Source organism: Lolium rigidum, chromosome 5 (assembly GCF_022539505.1).
Source record: "Lolium rigidum isolate FL_2022 chromosome 5, APGP_CSIRO_Lrig_0.1, whole genome shotgun sequence".
Classification (NCBI taxonomy): Eukaryota; Viridiplantae; Streptophyta; class Magnoliopsida; order Poales; family Poaceae; genus Lolium; species Lolium rigidum.
The window spans coordinates 234,231,601-234,251,050 of NC_061512.1; the positions used below are offsets into that span (position 1 = coordinate 234,231,601).

The 19,450-nt window shown below is 45.3% G+C and overlaps 1 long non-coding RNA gene across 4 annotated transcripts; it reads right to left on the reverse strand.

The window, feature by feature from the left end:
- Window positions 1-13,387: 13,387 nt before the first annotated feature.
- On the reverse strand, window positions 13,388-19,015 carry LOC124658478. 4 transcript variants are annotated; one of them, XR_006989211.1, is made up of 3 exons: window positions 13,969-19,015; window positions 13,691-13,886; window positions 13,388-13,558 (listed from the first exon to the last, which is right to left on the reverse strand). It is a non-coding gene; the product is annotated as an uncharacterized LOC124658478 (long non-coding RNA). The 4 variants fall into 4 exon arrangements; XR_006989209.1 differs by lacking the exon at window positions 13,388-13,558 and having other exon boundaries at window positions 13,565-13,886; window positions 13,969-14,643; window positions 16,542-19,015; XR_006989212.1 differs by lacking the exon at window positions 13,388-13,558 and having other exon boundaries at window positions 13,565-13,886; window positions 13,969-14,108; window positions 14,547-19,015.
- Window positions 19,016-19,450: the final 435 nt, after the last annotated feature.

Below are 19,450 nucleotides of genomic sequence, written 5' to 3' on the forward strand. Positions count from 1 at the left end.
TAGCTTTTAGGAGTTTTTCTGTAATTTTTTTTTGGAACAGGCTCCTCTTTCCTATATTTTCCAATGTACTTTTTATTTTTTTTTAAATTTTTTATTGTTATTTTCGTACCGTCTCCTCTCTTGCTCGTCCTGGAATTCCGGCAGAAAGGCCCGAGCTCACCGCGCACGCCCCGGAGCCGCCGGCCGCCTCCACCGTCACCGCCGCGCCCGCACCTAGGAAACTTGCCCGAGCCCACCCGCCCGCCATCTCTATAACCCTCCCCTGCACCTGCACCTGCCTCTCCCCATCCCCATCTCTGCCGGCAAGTCCAGCAGCATCCGAACCGCCGCGAGCTCGAGTAGTTAGGTGCAATAGCGTCGTCGGCGAGGGCAATGGCGGCGGTCGCGAGATTTCTACTGCTCATCCTCTTGGCGGCGGCCGTGTCCGTGGCCCGCTCTGACGGCGCGCCTCCGCTGCTCCAACTCGCCGAAGCCCGCCCGCGCCAGGCCCCTGCCGGAGCGCGCCGCGCCAGCTCCGCGCGCCCTTCCCGCCCGCCCCAGGCCCCACGCCAGGCCCCTGCCGGAGCGCGCCGCGCCAGCCACTGCCGGAGCGCGCTCGTGGCCGCCATTCCGGACCTCACATGTGGCCAGGATAATAAGTCAATGAGGCAGAGAAAAATAAGATAAACGGAGGGAGAAAGAAGAAGGAGCTGACAAATGGAACCCTTTAATTACAAAAAGTACCCAATAGTTAGATCTGCCTCCGTTGTAAGGCCTCTTCTTTGCCACGTCATCTAGGTCCTGCTGTCAGTTTTTGTCTTAACATGGCTAAAAATGCGAAACAGTGGACATTGCAACAAATTCTCGCAATAGCAGTGTTTTTTTGCAATTTCGTTGAATAATGGTGGGTGTGCGAGTTTCGGGCGGTAATGTGGTGGGTTTTTAACATTAACCGAATGAAATAGTACTTCCTCTGTCTTACAAATATTGTCTTAGATTCGGCCTCCACAAACTGAAAATGCGGGAGATTTTTTTACCCAAATTTAGACAAATTCAAAACAAGTTTAACGGGAGGGTGGGAGTAGAATGGATTGTCCATATCTATGGGATGTATCACCTCCATCCTAAAATTTAAGGCTTATATTATTTTTGGAAAGTCAAACTATGTCAAGTTTGGCTTACATGCAAAATACAAAATTAATATCATTAAATAGATAATAAAATATATTGTGTACTGTACCTATAAAATATTATATTTATTGATGGATTTTTCTAAAAATTTAGTTAAACTTTACTTGGTTGAAGTTTTCAAAAAATATAAGGTTTAAGCTTTAAAATGGAGGTAGTAGTGTAAAAGAGAGTGGGCAGTGCCGGCAGTTAAATTATCACGCACTATATTCAGTAAGTATAAATGGTATTGAAGAGAACGAGCGCACACTTTGCCCCTGCTTGCGGTACGGCCTGCTAATCAGGCTTCGTCAACGTGCTCCAGAGATGGATGGATATACCCCTGTGTAGGAGATGATTGGGTCGCGCGGTCGGGTATCGGCAGTGAGCCATGTTGATCCAAGGATCTTTCTGCTGGCTTTCCGGTGTCAGCGCTGCTCTGGTATCGGCAGTGAGCCATGTTGATCCAAGGATATTTCTGCTGAAGGATCTTTCTGCTGGTTTTCCGGTGTCAGCGCTGCTCTCGTTTCAGGAAAAGGTCAAAGATCATCTGGACCTACCATAGCCAGCTTCCTCTTCGACTATACTGCAAGCAAAGCATGCTAAAGCAGAACATCACAAAAAGAGAAGGAACAGGCACACACACACAACCTACGGGCATCACACACACTAATGTACTTCTTAGTTTCCGCGAAATAAAAAGGATCGACTAGGCTAGGCCATCTCGCTGGTTGATCTAAACGGATGAAGATGATTCAAACGTGTGCGCGCGGACATATAGCATGGCCTAGAGGTACGACCAAAGCTGTCCGAGTGTTGCGGACCAGTCCGCGAGAACCCATTTCCAGCCTAAATTTGGGTTGGAAATAAGGTCGCGCGAGGTCGTATCCGCGCGCACTCCCCTCATGTCATCTTCGGCCCCTCCAGTCACATGCATATAATCCACTCCACTCCCAAATCAACCTCTCCCTCACCATCGCGTTGTTCCACTCCATCGTCGGAGCCGCCCACATCGGACGCTATTTACCGGACGCCAGTCCTCTTGTCGGCATTGCTCATGCGCCCTGGCCCCATCATCGTCCCATGTCTTCATCATGGTCGCCACCACCACCTCAGTCCATGCAGTGGTGGAGCCAGGAATTAAACTTAGCCGGGTCGAACAAATAAGTTCTGGAAAAATTTAGGCACAAAAGCAAGTGTATTCAACAAAAGAAAGGTCCTAACAGATTCAGTTTCATACAATGTTTAGAAAATCGGCAATCGTTAACTGTTCGGTCAGCTTGAGTTTAGGAATTAATCGAAAATCGGCCTATTATCTAATTTAATCGGTAGACTATTAATCAGCGAGGTTTTTTTAAAATTGTACTGTAGGCTCTAAGTATTTAAATATGACATATTACACATGTAAAATTTGTAAAAGAGCACAAGAGCAATATCTAACAGAAGTATTACCTTTATTGTATAAGGGAGCGTGACAAAGCTACAGAACGAAAACCATAAAGATTGAACTACTGGTTTAACATAGACACTAGACAAAAAAAAGCTAGACAATGATCTGCGGACACTAGACTACTAGTTTAATACTACTTGATAATAACCGTGGCGCGGACTGGGTTTAAAACGCTTGAACCACGGAGGTCGGAGGAGTTCCTGGAGGTTTTGCGCCGGACTGCCACTGGATCGACGAGCAAGGAAGCCGACGGAGAGAGGAGGCGCACACGCGGGTGGAGCCTGGCGGGGGCGGGTAGTGGGTTTGCCGGGTGGGCCGTGGCACCGGCCGGCGGGGGCGCGACGAGGACGGCTGGGCGAGATTTGCGGCGGCGCGGCGTGGGGAGTCGGGGAAAAGGAGCCTGGAGGGATTCTTATGCGTCTTTTTTTTCGCTGGGTCAGGACTCAGGAGGGACTCGGCCACTCATCTGCTTTTTTTTTTTTTTTGCCGATCAGGAGCCGGGTCGAACGACTCCCTACTGGCGCCGCCGTTGAGTCCATGCCTTCGTTATGTATGGTTGCCTCTTGCGGCTGTCTTCACAATTCCGACCAGGACATGCCGACTTTATCAGTTGTAGGCTCGAAAGCGCCCAAGATTTGTTTGGCCATTTTCACGGCCGAATTTATGGTACGAACTTGGCCTCTATGTTCGGGCTCATATGTGCCAGCATAGACAATGATCTATTGACCATTTATATGATCATTGTCCTTTATTTTGTACATAGATGGCCTTTAGTAGCTCGATTGAGTTTTTCAAACCTCATTTCATGGATACATCGTCGAACAATGAGCACGACCGTAATATCAGTGTTTTGATGGATGTGGCAACTCTCATCCATGAACACATCGAGAAACAACTGCCAAGGTTCATGGGCTCGATGAGGCCACATAAGAAATTTGAAGCGTAACCGAGAAGCCGGTAATGTCCGACTCTACAACAACTACTCCCATCATACCGACCCACTATTGTTGGAAAACACTTTCTGGTGCCGCTTTTGGATGTTAAGAAAAATTTTTGTGACTATTCTCTATGTCGTGAGGGATAACGATCCGTACATTGAATGCAAGAACGATGCCACCAGTAAGATTGGATTCGCTTCATACCAAAACTACTCTTCATCTACTCGCATGCTTGCATATGTAGTACATGCGCACGAGCAAGACCACATGCCTTGACTCGTTGTACAAGTTCTACAAGACAGTTGTTGAGATGTTCGACAAATTTTACCTGAGAAAACCAAATGTTAATCAGCAAGTCAATATGGTTTCCTTGGATGCTTGGAACCATAGATTGCATGCATTCGGAGACGAAGAACTGCTCTTTTCCTTGGCAGGGGTATACAATCATTGTTGAGGCTGTTACATCCCAAGATCTATGGATCTGTTTCTTCCGTATGGCAAGTTCTAACAATGACATCAACATGCTCTAGTGCTCCCCATATTTCTCTTGGCTTGTGATACTCAATTTTCTAGTGGTTCACTCTGAGATCAATTTTCATGTATACCACAAGAGGTACTATCTAGTTGATGGTATCTATTATGCGGGTATACATTTGGGAAAACAATCTGCAACCCTGGAGAAGAGAAATATCATAGGTCTACGAAAGAACAAGAGGCTTGTATGAAGGATGTGGAGCAGATATTTGGCATTTGGTGTCCTCCAATCTCGGTGGTCTATTGTTCGCCCCCCGAAACATGGCCATGTGGGAGTTGATGACTGCTTTGTGTGTTTATGCACAACATAATCGTTGAGAATAAGCGTGATGATAACCTGTTTGACCAAGCCTAGCAATTTCAGGGTCAATAAGTTGAGCCGACGCCTAGGCTAGCATCGTTTCAATAGTCCCTCCATGTGCATCATGAGATCTGTGATAGGGACACTGGCAATTAATTTCAAGAGGATTTGATTGGGCTTGTGTGGGCTCACGCAGAAAACATCTAGTCATCTCCTCTTTTTTTATTGTATCTGTCTGTAAACTATGTTTGATTATCAACTATGGTAATTAATTGATTGCGAGCTATTAAATTTTTGATTGTAAACTACTCCCTCTGTCCTAGAGTGTAAGTCACATTCCCGTTTTCAGATTGTCCCGCGTATAAGGCAAATAAGGCACAATTTTGCATTAATTGGAGTTAATTAGCGCATGCATGCAGCCCCCACCTTTCTCTCCTCCACATGCAGCCATGCGGGAGACTCACTCTACCATGCATGCAATAATTATGGGGTTGTTTTTATTTTGCAGTTACGAAACATCACAATTCGACCTAATTAGTCACAATTTCTGCCCCAATCACGTTATGCCTTGGGCCAAGAGATTAGATGATTGTGACTTACACTCTAAGACGGAGGGAGTACATTATTATATAGTTAAAATTTTCCAAATGGTGAAATGAGGAGAAATGGTGCAATATGTCTAGCGTGGATAAAATGGGATGCCTTCTGGGTTCACCCGCGAGCCACACAAAGCAGGTGAGGACACGGCCTCTTTTCTGTACGGGGATAACCTTAACGAATGAAATGGACCGGCTTGCTGGAGACGCACTTATAATTAAAATCTTGTACACTTGTGAATTCTATCAAGGGGCAACCCAAATTACAAGTTGGATCTGGTGTCTACTTTCGCCCTCTCGAGAGTCGCTCCGATGTCTTGTTACCCGTCTCCTCGGTCCCTTGTACAATAGTACTCCCTCCGTCCGTTAATAGATGTCCAGTGGTTCGTCTAAATTTAAATGTATCTATGCCTAAAAAATGTCTAGATACATTCGAATTTATACAAATTTTTGACATCTAAAAATGGACAGAGGTATTAGGTTTAGATCTATCAGTAGGCTTCCCTAGTGGAGTTTGGCGGCATGCAAGGGAAGTGGCCATTGGAGCACGCGGGTTGCAGCTGGTGGCTGGTGATTATGCTTCTCCTCGCCATGGTGCTTTAGAGGTTCAAGACGAAGATGGAGGGAGTTATGCTCGTTCCCTTCCCAAAGAATAAGCTCGTGGTTTCAGATCGGAGTTTTTCTTCTTGTTTCCTTGTCTCCTCCTGCCGGTGAGGTGTTAGCCTTGAGGTGACGCCGCAACAGGGCTTGAGGGTCTAGAGAGGCGCCCCTTCGATCTGGGCCTCCTTGCACCGGATCTGGAGTGGATGTAGCAAATCTTTGCACCAATCAGCTATAACAGCTTCTGTGGATTTGAGATTCGCCCAAGAGAGCTTTGGTGATGGATGGTCATCTCCTTTTCTTCTACATCCACGCGATTATGCCAAAACGGAGGTAGGACACCAATGTCCTGACGTTTGCGACTACCTTGGCGTTGGCTTGAGGCGGTCTTGCAGCGGTTGCGGTGAGCCAAGTGGTTTGCCCCCGACATCAACTCAACTGGTTCATGGCAAAAGGTGCATTGAAGACGAAGGATAGATTGTTGTTTACAATCCTTTTTCAGGGTCCTTTGTGTAATGTCTAGGGACCTGTGTGCAATTTTATATTTCTTTGGGGTCTTCCCATGTTGTGTGCAGTTCTTAATGAACGGGTAAGCGGCACCAGGGTTTCAAAATAAAATTGCAAGTTGAAGATAAGACCAGCGGGAGCTGCGTGAAAACTGCTCTCCAACTATTATACTACCTATACGGAGTAGGAGGCTTGTCCAAATTTAAATATATCTAGACGCTCTTTAGTGTATGTAAATATATTCAAATTTAAATAAACTTTAACATTTTTTTAAGTTGGAAGGAGTAGTATTATTATGAGAAGGAGCGTGATTTAACAACAGAAAGGAGTCACAGCAAAGATATTGTGCACGACATATATTTTTTACGAGTTCCTTTATTGGCTTCCCCGCAAAAAAAAGAGTTCCTTTATTGGCCACGCGACGATTTGCACGACTTATTAATTAGGCTAGTCCGATGCAGAGAATGTGACGTTATGTAGGGCCGTGTAGTCAGCCACGGTCCAACTGGCACCGACCTGCGCTGCGCATCCAACACCACGTACTCTTGTCTATGCAGATGTAGGGGCCACCAAATCTATTTCAGTGACGGACCAATAGAAAGAAAGAAAGAGATGCGTTTGGTAAAGCCTAGCTAGAGTCTAGTAGCACTCCTGCAGCGGACAGCTCACCCCTATGAAACTCGCATTTTGCCCGTGTAACTTTCTGTGTTGATCGAGGCTGTAACTGCTTTTTTTTTTGTCACCAACGCGATCGCTTTCTTTGAACTAGCATTTCAGACTTTTCTTATGAACATACAGATCAATTTAAAATGCTAAAAAATCCGAAAAAATCAATATTTTGCGTGCAGTGGCGGAGCCAGAACCAGGGAAGGGAGGTGCTAGCTTATAGCCACATCAGTGCTTCGAATTTAGTATCGGGGCTGCCATTGTAATCTTTGCATTTACATTAAAAATCTAAAATCTAGTACTCCCTTCGTCCGTTAATAGATGTCCAGTGGTTCATCTAAATTTGAATGTATCTATACCTAAAAAATGCCTAGATACATTCGAATTTAGACAAATTTTTAACATCTAAAAATGGACAGACGTAGTACATATTCTGTTTGGCTAGTCAGTTGGACCGGTGCTATAGCCCAGGTAGCACGGGCCGTAGCTCTGCCCCTGTTTTCATGCCCCGTGTGAAAAGGATAAAAAATCGGTACTTAAAAACTCCGGAGGACGTATTTGTTTATCTTTTTTTACACATGGCATAGAAAATGTCGTTTTTCGTGAAACTTGGCGTGAACACATAGAACATCGAGATGTACGGGCGAAAGTTTTGTTCGTTTTTTTAGATGGAAGACTCAAAATGAGCCCGGCTTTGAATTAACGAAGTCATTAACCGGCTAGGAGAATTACAACACACACCTGCTGGGGTTACCAACTACAGAATACAAGCGCATCGAGCAACACAAGGCTACAAAAGGAAAAGAAACAAGCAAAGAAACAAAGGCCATCGCTTGAATCCATCGGGAGGTCCGCGTGTTGGTTGCTCGGGGGCGGCTTCGATATGATCCAAATCAATAGAACTCACTCACACCGCAACTACCTCCATCGGGGTCCCAAGCATGAATAAGAGCCATACATAATGCAAAAGTCTAAATGCAGGGCCTTCACAGGACGCCTCCAAGGACGAACCAAGCTCGTGCAGGGCTTTCGCCCAAGCTCCAAAACACCATCCCCATTTAATTTTTTTTGATATTTTAAAATATGTTTTCCAATGATGGTAGGAGCATATGCACCAAAGATCAAAAGTGGATTTGTGATGGTGGTTTATATGTACTCTAAAGCCTGAAAAGATAATGCTCATTAATTTGGTAGTAGGAGAGTTGTGAGGAGAAACTAGGCACTGAATGCAGCAAAAATAACTATGACACACAAATACGATCGAGTGCTACGGCTATTCGTGTAGAAAAAAGAAGTAAATACGTATATATACCCACCCTGCTCTGTAACACCTGCCACGCAATGCATGGTTCGTACGATCACGAAGCATCGTTTACCCCCGCAAAAAAAAAAACGAAGCATCGTTTACCATAGATAGTCCGATCGAGAGAATGTCGGGTGCTTCGTGCGCAGGAAACGCGAACAAAACTTTCGCCCGAACATGCGCCCACCTGTGCATCTGTCTGACACCACCTACGTACGGTGAAGGGAGAGGCCTCCGTCGTCGCCAGCACGAGCAAAAGAAGGGCCGGCCGGGCCCACAAAATCGCGTAGAAAGAAATTAAGAGAGAGGCAGCAGCAGAACGGCAGAGCCTAGAGCCTAGCCTGACATACCCCCTGGTTTGCAGGCCATGATGCGGCTCCACTTGCTCATGACAACTCACCCGACTTCCTAATTCCTTTGGGCTTCGTACCAACGTGATCACCTTCTGACCTTAACCTTTTGTGTTTTCATCAACACAACTCCACGATGTACCGGAGATCCCTGCATACGCCTTTTAGTTTGCTGTGTTTAAATAACACAAGGTTTGCGTATATATATACTCCTAAGTTCCAAAAAGATGATGTTGATTTTTTTTTTACTTACTTACAAGAGTTGTCATGACAAAACTGATACTAAATGGAGCAAAAGAAAGTACTATAACAACACACATATAGCGTTCTATGTCTAGCCTAAACATGTCAACTGGACCGGAACCACTATATATAGATTGATTAGGCGAAACCAAATATCGGCGCAAACCAAGAGATGTCAAACATAATATAATTTTTAGGGACATGTTTATGAAGATATCTAAGTCACGTGGTCGTTGTTGAATCCAGCAAGGAATCTTCGATCGGATCAGCGTAGACACGTAGTTCACCCTATATATAATGGCCTATGAAAACAAAATCATAGAGTTTCACCTAGAAAAAAGATGCATGTACTCTATGATATAGCCATAACACAACACCTCTGCTCGAATATATCCAACCAATGGACAGGCTAGATTGTTGATGGGGTCCACTGAAATGACTATAAGCACCACTGTGTGTTGTCGCAAATACGTGCCTCTACATGTACTTGCGGCATACAAGTCCAGCCTCAAAATGTGGGATGCACACCATTTAGCAAAATGAGGGAGACAAACATCCTATATATGGCACCCAAATTCGACAGCCATTAGGTCATCACAATCTGGTTACTTATCCAAAGAGCGATGAAAACCAATCAAGTACGACTACCCGGGAAGACCAACCATACCTACTACGTGGCATTCACTGGCGAAGGAGGAAATAAAAGGAAACACGCTAAGAGGGCCGCATGTTCCCCTCCTTCCCCTAGTAACACATTGGACCTTATGGGCGGTGGCGGAGAGGACTAGAGACACAATGAGTCCAACATTAAGGATCCATATTCGATGATAACCGAATTGACGTCGACTTTCAAGTGAGGCTAGACTATCGTTAGCCTATTCCAAAGGGGAATGAGATACTACCATGCATGTAGCCATCTCCAACGGCGGGTTATATATGACCAACCACGGTCCTAAAGAGTGATGCACGTGGCAAAGGAGTCGTCCCTCCTCTGCACATTTGATGTGTGGACGGACCCGACGCCACCATGGCAGCGAGAGTAAGAAACTTTTGGTGGCCGATGGGGTCCAGAGTTTTGCTCTTGATGCCTCTTTATAAGAAATGCACATATATTGACTTGTGAATTTTGAGCTTGCAATTATTTTAGTACCTACCCTTATGGTGTTTGGGGGCGCCAATAAATTGATCAGGAACAACAATAGGACTACCTTTCACATAAGAAGACAAAGGTGTTTCAATATTTTCCGCTAAAAAAAAGGTGTTTCAATATTTAGGACGGAAGCCCAATGGTATTTTGCGCTCATAATCCTGAGTAGTAGTAGTGATTTTAGAGGAATGGATTTGCATGTGACATCGCAAGCCGAGTTAGATTAGGTGCTTCTTGTAATAAGTAAGTAAATGAGTTACAGGAAGATGAGTCCTAACTAGTTGTCTTATTGCCGTGGAGACTACCTTTCATTCCGTAAAAAAAAAAAAAAAAAAAATAACAGAATTCTCAAATGGCAGAACTAGCTGCTCCTCCTTCTCTCCCTCGTTCTTCTTCTCCAGCTCCAAGTCGGTACCACCGCCTCAACTGAAATCCCTGCTTCCATAAACGCGTGTTGCCAAAAGCCTCTCCTCCCAAACCTCTCTCCACCCGGTCGTGTGAAAGGGCGAGGGGAAGCAGCAACCACCGGCCGCCGGACGCCACAACTCGGGCCGCAGGAAGACCGCAGCGGCTCCGAGCGAGCGCAGCGCCGACGATCATCTCGCCAACTCCATGATGGCGCCCGAAGATGCTGGGGTTTCCGTCCACGGGAAGGAGGCCCCCGCCGAAGGAACCCACAGCAGCGCGGGCGCGCACCCCGTCTCCTCCACGGTGCCGCCCGGCGTCGCCGTCGACGGGAAGACGGCCACCTCCGACGAGCACGTCGACGGAAGCCGCACCAGCGCGGGGACGACGGTGCTCGGAGGAGATAGCCGCGTCGCCGTCCACGGGAAGGAGCCCGCGGCCGACGAGCACGGCGGCGGAAGCGAGAGCAGCGCGGCGATGAGTCTCGCGCGTGCGCCCCACGTGTCCTCCACCGTGCTCGGAGGAGATGGCCGCGTCGCCGTCAACGGGAAGGAGCCCGCGGCCGACGAGCAGGGCGGCGGAAGCGAGAGCAGCGCGGCGAAGGGCCTCGCGCGTGCGCGCCACGTGTCCTCCACCGTTCTCGGAGGAGATGGCCGCGTCGCCGTCCACGGGAAGGAGCCCGCCGCCGACGAGCACGACGACGGAAGCGAGAGCAGAGCGCCGATGGGCCTCGCACGCCCACACCACGTGTCCTCCATGTCGCTGGGAGGAGATCCCCGCGTGGACGTCCACGGGAAGAAGCCCGCCGCTGACGAGCACGGCGGCGGAAGCGAGAGCAGCGCGGCGATGGGTCTCGCGCGTGCGCGCCACGTGTCCTCCACCGTGCTCGGAGGAGACGGCCGCGTCGCCGTCCACGCGAAGGAGCCCGCCGCTGACGAGCACGGCGAGGGAAGCGACACCAGCGCGGCGTTGGGCCTGACGCGCGTGGGCCCCGTCTCCTCAACGGTGCTCGGAGGTCATGCCCGCGTCGCCGTGCAAGGAGCCGCCGATGGGGACGTCGTCGAAAGCCGCCGCAACAGCAGCAGCAGCAGCAGCGCGGCGTTGGGCCTGATGCGCGCCGACCCCGTCTCCTCAACGGTGCTCGGAGGAGAGCGGATGCGCCGCGCTTCCCAAGGCGCCAATGACGGCGGCGAACGTGCTGCACAACAGAGCATACCCCGAGCGCCCCTCACGCTGAAGAATGTCCGTGACCAATGCCGCGACATTGCTCGTGTGGTGTTGGAGACCGGCTGCAACGCACGGGCGGCCACCTCCGCCGTGGCCCTGGCTCAAGAGTATCCTCAGTACTCCTTCACCAACAATCTGGCTGGTGGTCTCTGTCTGACGATTGGAGCAGACATTGCGCTGCAGTTATACGAAAGGATCAATCAGAAGGAATTCGATCTGTTCAATGCCGTGGTTACATACTATGCTTTGGCAAGAGACTTCCACACCAATGCTGCAACCCTTGCCCCTCAATGCATCGGCACTGCGGTGCGTCGAAGCAATGCGCTCATACGGTACGAAAATCTGGCTTCCATCAACTACCGGAGCCAGTTCAGGGCAGCGGATTTCGGACCTGGGGAGGCGGAGCTCCGCCGGGCAATCGACATGGTTAATCCTTCTGATCCCGCGTTAAGCAACGTTTGCTATGAAGCTCAGGCCCAGGCCAGTACACAGCGTAGCGGACGCTCCACCGCAAGGATAAGGATTCTGCTCGCACGAAATGAAGCAAAACAAGAGCTAGCCAACTTCAGGGACATGATTTGCACGAGCTATATTCCACGAGAAGCTGAATGGCTCTGGAATCGGAACAAATCAGAAGTGGACTATGATGGCCGGTCCTTTGCTCTTGCACAGCGGTTCGTCGAGCTATATCCTTACTGCCCTCGTGCACGCACTCTAATTGCTCGCCTAATGCTCAAGCGGGCTACTGATATGGAGGAGCAACAGGGGCAAGAACAGGAGGGGCAGACACTCAGTGACATTCAGGCTTTTGTGCAAGAATCAGCAAGGTGTTTTCCACAGTCAATCGTGATCATGCTAGTCTCTGCTGAGGTTGCTTTCATGTTAAGTCAATTTGAAGACACAACTCAGTTGTGCGTCCATGGCCTAAGCATGCACAATGCAACAGATCCGTGGAATGAAGACATTCCGGTGCATTCTACAGATGGCTCAGATACTAACTCAAGAATATCCAGCATCAAGCGTTCGCTCAAGGAATTGAGCACTGAGGCTGCCTCAAGGTACCTTGCTGGTAAGACGAAAATCACTATTCCCCTCTGTCTTTCTATTGCTTAAAGTGTGAACTGTTGAATTAGTGATTATTATGTAGACTTTCTGTTGCTCCTTGCTTGCTGTTGCTCGAATGCTAGTTGATGCATTATTACGTAGACTAGATACAAACTAAAAGAAGTGAACTTACACACTATAAGTAGACTAGATGCAAACAAATGTGGGTGGATCTATGAAATGGGCAAAATCTTATATTCCTCAATCTGAATGTAACGGCTTTCACTCTGTATATGGGTAGTCACTCCACCGGCCACCATCACAGAGAGTTCAGAAGAAGCTGCCGAGAGTAGTACTAAAGGTACCAAGCATGCACAGGATAACAGTCTGAAGTATGCTTTCCGTTATGGATTTAGAAAGAAGAAGAAGGATCCCACTCAAGCCCCTCTTCAGTTTAACCTGCCAGCAACACAAAGGGCGCCAACAGTCACATTCCCTGTATATGTAAGAATCGACGTCTCCTTCTATTCACTTAGCAATGTGTGCACACTACCAACACACTTTTTTTTTGTTTCAGCGCGTGAAAGGTGAGTTTGTTCCACAGGAAACGGTTAACTTGTTCAAGGATTACTGTGCCACTCTTGCACAGTGTTCAAGCAATAAAACGCCCTGCCACCTGTGCTGCTTCGAGGGCGCGTGGTGTGTGGTCGTGCCCAAGGACAGGGTATATATCTATCTAGCTAGCCCTTACTTAGTTTATATCCACTGCAATTCAATACCAACAATAATACTTTCTTCTGACACAGATAATGCTTCACTACTACACCAATCACCCCTCCCCGGACAAAGAAGAATCAATAGGGTGCATACCGTGCAAGGAGACTGACTGCTACGCTCGCCTCCGGTCTATCAAAGAGCTTCGTCACCATATGCACTTCGTTCATAGGTTGCCTTTCAAATGGTGGGATACCAAGTAGGGAAGCAACTCCACTTTTACCATCTACTTTGAGATGCAGAATGGAGAAGACCAAGTAGACCAAGTAGGGCAGCAAAACTGGAGTAGAACTTTGCATCTACATAGTTCTATACTCGTTGATGTTCCTGTATGATAACAACCTCTCTTACGATAAGGAAGTTAAAATCGTAAACTGAATGCAGCTGTTGATAATGCAACGGAATGTCTTGAAATGGTGCCTGGAAGTTCAGTTAGTGCCTGGATCAGCAGGAATTGACCTGAATTTTCCTGATTTAGTGATCTTGCAGGCAGTAAATTTGATTAGTACTTGCATTGTTCAATTTTCTCGAATGCAGCGGGTGATGGTTTCTTGGTACAGCTTGGGCAGCAGGCTTGTCGCCATTGTCAGGATCTCTGGCTCAGTTTCTTGGTAGTGACGTACATGGATTTTGATAGGCTCTTAGGAAGCATCACCTAACAGATGGGCGGCATCATTAGATTTAACAGTCACTGAAGAATATCGCTATGCATGCTAAAATATTCATCAATTACTCACTGTGTGGTCAAGTTCGGAGACAAAACAATCTGTTTGTCCGATGCTCTCCTCCTTGCCTGCATGCCTCCCCTATCGATTGTCCTCCTCCTTTCATGGTTGAAGTATCCATTTCTCCTCTCATTATCTACAAAATTCCTCCCCTGGAGCAAAGCAACACAATTATCATTTCTTACTCTTGCTTGTATTTCTTTTACCTTTCAAATTTAATCGTACTATCCAATCTTAACTATTACAAGCAGCTCATCTCGAAAAGAATCACACTAATGAACCATAAAGACTAGTCTCGAATTTGAAATTGAAAAATGAATCACTCTCAATATCAAAATGAAAATGAGTCCACACTCAAAATTATATTCAGAGATTACCTAATTACAGGAAGGTGTCAGAGTGGATCAGACCTACTCACAGAGAAATGATATGATCCATTTTAATTTGGACTTTACATCGATCTGAATTCTGAATTGAAATGGCATGCTTATATATATGATAACAACTTTCTAGAGATACTGCATAACCGTGTAACCATGTACAAAAATAGAGAAATTAGTACCAACACCAAATTAATTCCTTACAACTACCAATGTGCATTTCCCCTCTTTTAGTTAGGAAAAGGAGATTGGTGACGCCCCTGCCATGGCGACCGCTGCAACCTGCTGAGCTCCTTGGCGGCGGCGCCTGCAAGCCGTGGCCAAATTACAAAATCGTTAAATCCACCTTGTCATAGTTGACTGGAATACTGTATTGACAACATAGCACAGATATTTCACAAGCATATCTCAAGTTCTGTGGATGAGGATGGATCTAGGAACAGTTCGCTGGTAGGAGAATATCTAGATCCAAGGGTGGTAAAAAGATCACATAGAGATAACCAGGGTGAATGGGCCTGTGGCATGTTAGTGGCAGTAAAGATCACATAGAGATAACCATCAACTGCCCCCATCAAAGGAGCTGCTCTAGACCTCGAATCACCATTTCCATTATTACCAGCCATCTGAATTGAATATCCAAAATGCAAAACATAGATTTAGAGATAGTATCTGCATATTCAATTGGGACAGTAAGATCAGACCAACTAATATGCCTGCTCTGTTAACCTGCATTCTACTCCAAACACTTGTGTGGATATAAGTACACATTTTGACACTCAAGGTGTACAGTCATACTGCAAAAGGACTAAGTTTTAAACAGCGGAATTGACAAGAATCAATAATCCAGATATCTACAACTCTAAATGGTTACAGCACGCCCTTGTTCTTTGTGCATTTAAGTATTAGAAATTTAAAGTCTCTCATGCCTTCCATGAAATTATTATTAAGCATATTATGGACACCTAATATCTAAAGGAGGTGAATTAGCTTATGAAGAATCCATATTAATCTTACTCGAGCAAAAGAAACAATAAAAATATAATATGGATTTCATGCTGCTTATTTTCATATCATAAATCTTTGTTACTTGTTCAAATTATATAGGAGAAAAATGGTACACCAAAAATACAACACATGCGGCAACTAAATTGCAGGAAATCCATATACTCTCACTATATGGTGCCCCATAAGGTTGCTCCTCAGTAAGGAAATAAGGTCTCTTCAGTAACCATATCGGAACCATATGGTGCATGCCTCACATTGGGCATTTCACTCAGAACAACCATTTGTAGCAAAACTAAGTCAAAATGCTCACTTTGTATATACACAAAGAACCATATGTAAAACAAAGCACTTTGTTTTGCATGGAATACACTCTGTTCTACAGCAGACATATGATCTAGCTGGCTAAAATAACACACAACCTGTGATGTCAGTCTAGGCCTATATTCCATTGTGTATGGAAAAAAATTCGCGGCTTTGTTCAATTTTGTTCTCCTTCACGTGACAATATAAAGTGTCAACCAGAAGGCATCACTCTCAAAGACAAAAAAAAATTCAAACCGTAGACAATGTCATGAATCTGCATATGTACTACGAGAGATGTGACTGTCGAAACACTTGACAGAATGTCCTTAAACTCTAGGCCAGAATGCAAGGATTTCATGTCTACATGGAACTACCAAATCAGAGAAGCGGAAAAGGTTATCTGGTGGAGAAATGAACTTGTGCACGACAATTGGCGCTCCCAGTAGTGGTACATACTTCTAAGGCATATTTGCCCTTTAGAGAGAAAGTTTAGGCATACACAATCATCCAAGAAAAGGATGTGCCAGTTCACTGCGAAATGCTGCAATTGTTCAGAACCAGCATGTCTAAAATAGATATCTTCAAAAATTATACATCAGTTTATTTATTTTATTTAACTCTAATCATGTTCCATAGAGACAACGATCTGTTAATGTTATATACTGCATGTATCTTCACTTGTAGGATGAAAAATGGTATAGATATACGAGAGAATGCATATGAACAATATAGCCTAGGGTGTATTAACAATAGAAGTATAGATGTGGCTTTTCGCACTAAAATTAGCAGATTGATGAACCTGACCCAACACAGTATACATGACACACAAAGAACATTGACCTTCAGAACAACAGCCGCTCATCAGAGCTAAGTTTGGAGCATGAGATAGAAAATTACCCCATTCTCTTCCATTGCCCTCTAGACAAGAGGATCACCAAGAAACCCCTCTCCTTCATAGTCTTCTCACCCTGCAAAACAAATAAAAGTCTCATTTAAGCATCTCGTCTTAGTAAAAATAGCATGCATGCATCGACCACACCTGCACGCTGTCCGGTTAGGCGGTACGGACATTTATATTGCAACCGGAAGCTTTTAGTCTGCATCCGAAGATAATATGATTATATTCAATTTTCTTTGTTAAGGACAATTTCTATTCAGTTTGTAGCTTTCAAATTTAATATATTACTCCACACAAGGTTTAAAATATTTAACTCCCAGTTTGACGGACGAAATTTGATCTCGATCTCACAAATAAATAGGTATAAGTATGTACAGAGAATCTCAACAACTCAAAATATGTACAAATAATCAGAGAAAGGATTAATTGTTTAAAAATATATCAGAAAAACTGATCTCAAAAAGATAAAGTCAGAACCTGAGATATAGATTGTGCTACGAAACAGAAACGGGTTAGTTGACTTAAGTCTGAGAAAGATGCAGTCAGGCCTGAGCCTACAAACTGATCTCATAAACAAGTATAGACTGAAACCAACATTGGCTTTACATTTGCACAAAATAAAGAAGAGAAATAGTGGATGATAACAAATCAATGTGTCCAAGATATATTGTATCAACTATAGTTATAACAAGCAAGTCGCATATTGAATAATGTATCAACTATAGAGTCATAATATTGCACCATCCAGAAATAAATCTCTACTGATTTGATCTTTCACAACAAATTATGTCTATAAAAGTAGAAAGCCTAACAATGCGTGGAATAAAAACTTGAGACTAAGCTTGTCCAATAAAGGATATATGCCTAGGACTATTGGAAATATGAATCTGGCCTTAGAACCTCCACAAATACAATGCTGGTGCTATATATTCCACTGTCAATATGAACTAAAATAAGAACCAGAGTATCAAATCAATCACTCCAGAAATGAAGAACATATTTATATATCTTCAAAAATCCCACAATTCTAACTTGTTGTTGCTGAAGATAGCGACACTGCAGAGGTATCAGTATGAAGTATTTCTGAATTATTAATTCTACTTGATGAAGTAGGACAAGCGCTCATTGCCTAGAGCTACTTCTTTCTCAGGCTACAATTTCTTAGCGTTCCAAAGAAGTCTCACCTTGTTTGTCTTCACATGCATGCTTTCATCCATGGAAAGCCGAGCGATACAAACACCAGCAAAGAAATAATAGAGCAAACATTTGGTATATATTACCATCAAAAGGCTGCTGCAGCATAATTTAGTTTATTACCATAGTGAGCTGCAGAGAAAATAATTTGGAAACTTCAGGATAGAAAGAAGAATCTACAAATAAGCAAATAGCACCCATTAGGAACCAACTTCATCGATTCCATAGCAGGCCTAGCAACTGGAGACATAGCAAGCTCACACTAAACTTAGACATGCCCACTCAGTCTCATAGGCAGCCTGCACCACAACAAGATAAAACACATTAATCTAGACAATTTATCAAACCCTACCTCTCTTGCAGCAGCAAAACAGATCAAACATGGGAGAGCACATCCAAAGCTACAGTGGCTGCCCAAATGCAGCAGCACCACTTTCTGCTGCTTGTCCTACCTTTCGTGATTTTGCTGATGAGGCCCTGGAGCAGAGGTGGCACCACAACCGTCGTCCATTCAACAAGCACCACCACTCGCGCCCGCTTCTCCGGCTTCCTGAGCGGTTCTTCGTCACTACTGTGGTGAGCGGGAGCACTGCTGCCAGCGTCCGCTTCTCCACCTTCCAAACGGTTTGCCACCATGGTACTCAGGAGACTTCTACTGCTCATGTTGATAAATAAATTGTGCATGTCCCAGGTCCTATTGCTCATGTTGTTTTTACTGATTGTACACACTAGAGAGTTTCAGGCAGAGTTACTATACCACCCAACAACGCTTAAGTTTTCAGACAAGTATGTATAAATTGTGCCTTTTGGTAAACACCAAAAAACCTTAACTTTCGTCAGATCTAAACAGGAACCACAGATGGGGTTCAGTTTCAAGGTTCAGAAAACCACATGCAAGCATTGATGGAAGTGAAATCCATCTGCTACAAAAATCTACCATTTCAGTACAGAGTAAGAAGCTATATAAACTAATAAGCAGGGAGCATCTCAGTGTTGTGATTAGTTATTCTACCACCAACATAATGTCTCTGCTAGAACCAAAGCTAGGTAATCGAACAGGAATATCTCAATTGATTATTGGGAGACGACCAAGGATTGAACACATTACCTAGGCTTGGACGACGGCCGATGGGAGAGGAAAGTCCGAGTGTGGAGAGGCCGGCACGGGGAGAGCCGCTACTTGAGAAGGAGGATAGGGGACGGCGTGAGCTCGGCGCTCTCCCCGGCTGCCAGCGCTTCAGGCACTGTTCCGATGGGCGGCAAGTTGCCCTGCTCCGGCGGTCGGGGTGACTTGGAGAATACCGAAAAAAAGGCGACGGAGGAGACACCAGGGGCGGTGCCGGCGGCTTGCCAGCTCCTGCGGCGGCGGCGTCCGTCTCCGGAGACTAGAGGCGCAGTTAGAGGCTTAGAGCATCTCCACACGGACCAACGGCTTAGAGCATCTCTAACCGAAATATAAATTTTTCAGAAAAACCTCCCTAAACTTAACTTTCTATATTTTCTTCTCTAAATTTTGCGCCGTAGAACTGAACCTCAAAAAGTTAGAGGAGCAAATTTCTTTTCTCAACATAATTTGTAAATTTAGGCACATTCATACAAGACAACATAACATAAGATGATCCATAATACATATAAAGTCACGCAAATTGATAGCATCTAAACCTAATAAATTGGAGTTTTCAAATACAAATTGATAGCACTAGTCATCATCTTC